The sequence below is a fragment of the Myodes glareolus genome, chromosome 2 (genome assembly GCF_982192425.1).
Source record: "Myodes glareolus chromosome 2, mMyoGla1.1, whole genome shotgun sequence".
Lineage (NCBI taxonomy): Eukaryota > Metazoa > Chordata > Mammalia > Rodentia > Cricetidae > Myodes > Myodes glareolus.
In genome coordinates, this window is record NC_142027.1 from 8,691,032 (window position 1) to 8,695,053 (window position 4,022).

The 4,022-nt window shown below is 46.4% G+C and overlaps 1 protein-coding gene across 2 annotated transcripts in view; it reads right to left on the minus strand.

Moving 5' to 3' along the window:
• Mrps6 (mitochondrial ribosomal protein S6) overlaps nt 1-4,022 on the minus strand; it is a 52,151-nt gene that overhangs the window by 21,437 nt on the left and 26,692 nt on the right. The window lies entirely within an intron of this gene.

Consider the following 4,022-nt stretch of genomic DNA (forward strand, 5'->3'; position numbering starts at 1 on the left):
AATGAAAACAGAATTAGCAAACCCTAAGTGCACAACAAGGCTACAGGGAGCCTGCTACAGGATGCGACACTGGAATTGGAAGGAAGAAAGTCAAAGAACAGTGGTTCTCATTTCTCACCTACTTTTCGTGGTGTGTGTGTGTGTGTGTGTGTCTGTCTGTCTGTCTGTCTGGGACATGTGTGTTCTAGCTCTACAGGTACATGTGCTGTACCTTTCTAATCAGTGCCAGCTAAACATTAGCAGTATCTGATCTGGAGTACAAAACCCAAGAGATCTGTGAACAATGAGCGGCACCTATGCAGACGTCTAGACAGCAAGGAAGAAGGTGGTAAGGGACCTTCACAGGGTACATGGCCGTGTCTGCAATTCCAGAACTCACACAGAAAGAATCCGAGTTCCCTGGCAGTTTGCACTACTCACTCCCCAGGCCCGACCCACAAAGAGTGACTACAAAGGCAATGGATCTGGAATTCGTGTCCTGAGCTGCACACCTGCAATTGTGGGAAACACTGTCCCAATATTTATGCTGAAAGTATCTGGAGTAGGAGCACCGGGAGACGACGGGCACACTCACGGCTAGAGGCTGACCACACGAGTGACTCTGCCGCACCCTCACTCCTTTACGGCCCCATGTCCTGTAGAACTCAACAAGTCCTCCACATGCTGGAAAGGGAGGTGGCAGTGAGAGACGCTAGCACCATGCTCTTGGACTTCCCAGTTACCACGGCATGAGTCAAATGAAGCTCTATCCGTCATAAATTAGCTTCTGCTATTCTGTTGCAGTGACAGAAAGCAAATGAAGACAAAGAGCCAGAGCACATTACACCAAATTCTACAACTTAGGAGTACATTGATTTCAATGGAGGATGGAAAAAAACACTTCAGAGATAGAACTCTGAGTGAAAACCAGAGCTACGGGGTCATTAGATGAACTCCCTAAAACAGGGACTTGCTGAGAGTGGAATGAATATTAGGGCGGGAGACCAACAGTGTGCTACTGCCAGATGGACGTGTCTGCTTTTCAATGCAAGTCAGTTATTTAGAAAATGTGTTTGCAACCCCAAATCCTTATTTGTGGACCTGCACATAGGCAAGGTACTGAAAAATAAGGGTCACTAGCCTGTTGCACACATGCCCAGTTGAAACAGAATAAGGCAATGTCGCACCCTGTTTTGGCTCTCCTACCATAAACACATGTCCTTTTTGCGGTCTATTTGGTGTCATGCTGATGTGGGGGGGAGGGGGCTTTGCTGTTTACTTTTTGAATGTGTATGGCTTCATTGCTAATATTACTGTTTAAAAAAATCAAAACAAAACAATAACCACAACAAAACCCTAAGTGTAAAAATGAAGTACTACTCAGTGCACAGGCAGCGATGGGCCTGTAGGAAAACGTTAGCTGCACATCACAGGCGCGTGGGTGAGCTGCGGTGCTGCTGGACTCGAGATGAGTGTAACACACCCACCATTTACTAAATGTGGCGTCTTAAGCAGACACAGATAAAATAAAGATTATCAGTTGACAAAAATGGGTTCACAGGAACTTGACAGGAGAAATTTGTCAAATCAAGGTCAAAAAAAAGTATAGAATCCAGTGAAAACCGATGATCACCACACTCCATCTGTGTGGCTTTGTGTGGCTCTGTGCACTATGCTTGTCAAGCGCCACAGTAAAAGGCTTGGATGGGTAAGAGACATCAGTCTTCACAGTTGGGTACTCTAGAGGACAAACAGACTTGTACACCCCAGCTTTGCTTTTAGTGGTCAGCATTCTTCCAGAGACTTCAGTTTCAAAGGCTGAACTCACCAAGACACCCTGGCTTTACAGCATGCATGACACACACACACACACACACAAAGTATACAACAGGATACACTGATACACATTCTAGGGAAAAGCCCTGGAGGGCGGGAATGGGAAAGGAAAAAGATAGGCAGAGGGAAGAGGCAGGAAACCTACAGCAGGGAAGATCAGTAGTATACAAAGACTTCAGCCCTGGGTCTCTGGAACTGAGGGACGAGTCAGAGAGGAAGGCATGGAGTTGGTAGATCCCAAGATGTGTATGCAGGAGTCTCTGGGGGGCTCCATCAGAGGGTAGTCTATGGGCAGGAGGCACAAGCACTGTGCTGAGCAGGGCTGTCATACCTCTACTACTGTTCACCGCAGCAGAAAGCAGGACAGCCTGAGACCTGAGCACACAGAGAGCCGCACGGCAGAAGAAGCTGTCCGGAGGTGACACAGAGGTCAGAGTGCCAGCGCTCAGCCGAAAAGAAGCCACACGTAGGAAACAAGGACAGGTGTTACAGTGAGCTCTTAAAATGAAAAACTGACAGAAGCCTACTGAAATTTGTTCACAAAAAAGCTAGAAGATGCAGTTTAGAAATTCCTATGAAGAAGAGGAAAAAGAACTAAAAAGACTAAGGAAATTAAGTGTAGCGTTCCAAGGGCTAAACAAAGAGCCCCCCCCCCAAAACACACACCCCAGGACTGTGCTCCCACACTTGAAGAGCTCACCTGGGGCCAGAAACTTTCAGCAAAACTTCTAATTATGAAATTCTGTAACATACAAGCTACAAAGAAATCATATTAGGCTTCCAAATTTCCACTATTTTTCTGGCTTTTAGTGTTCTGAAAGTTTCCCAACTTACAATTCTATATTCAGCCAAACACTAAATAAGCAAATAAAAAGTCATTTAATTCTACAGAGTTAAGGGTAAATGTGACAAGTGGGTCAGTATTATCAACTTTTCGAGTTCGGATTCCCAGAACACATGTAAAAGCTGGACAGACGTTATGGCCACCTGCAATGCCAGCACTAAACCAGCAGGGACTGAGGATCCTGGACAAGCCAGCTAACTACAGTTAGTAAGCACAGGTTCAGGAAGGACTCGGCCTCAGTAGACAACCGAGGAGCACAGCCAATGTCAAGGCCAGGCTTCCACAGGCATGTGTGCGCACACACCAAATAGAGAAATTAAAAAGAATCGGAGCCAGCAGACGATGCCCTATATATCAAAGGGGAAAATGGTACAATTCTCTACAGCGTGAGCACACTTAGACTATTTATTTCCTGCCAGATGCTTGACCCAACTAGGATAGAGAAAGAGCAAGATGAGCCCTCTGTTATACTCGAAAGAGGTTCTTCAAACACTGATGGAACCATGTCAACAAGAACACAAAAACTATGATGGTTCCATTAGCTAAACCTGGACACACAAACAAAAAACTATCAGTAGTGGCCTATGACTTACTGCATAACTAATTACTATTCCATACTGACGAGCTATGGTGTGCTCCTGCCCCACGCTTGGACAACACAACCGGGCACTGACCTGAGTGCTGAGACACACTACCCTCGCTATGGTGTGTTCCTGCCCGGATGAAAGTCTTGTTCTGATCATGAGGAAACATTATGATCCCAAGTTGTGGGGCATTTTCGACATCACGGACCTCAAACGTGGGGCTTGGGGACAAGGATGTCTCAGATCAAGGGAAACAAGAGGCACAAAGCAAAGGCAGCACCCACCTCTAAATGAGTCCTCGTTACTGTTGCTAACCAGCACCGTCCGAGGCCTCTGCACTCTGCACTCACTGTTACTTCCTAGACTGTTATAACAGTTACGATGAACTGCCCTGAGAATGTGCCCAAGAACTCTATAAAGAGAGTAACGTGGGCAAACGGCTCTCTCGGGAAGATTAAGATGCATCTGCAAAGCAAACATGGCAATGCGAACTCTGGTCAACCGGGGTGAAGACAATTCCTATGTGCCCTTGTCTTAGGGTAATTTTCCTGTAACCTAATGTGATTTTGAAGCCATTAGGAAAACCCACGAACATTCTTATTTATCCCGTGTTTTACATATAAGTACCCATGGGTCGGTGCTGACACATGACGGCTGGAGTGCTAACAACACTAGCATGTGGGCATCGGAAAGCACGCGAGAGCCACGTCGGCAGGGCCTCAGGTGCAGTGAGTCACTAACCCTGGGGATAGATGTTTACACTCAGAGTCACAGAAGAG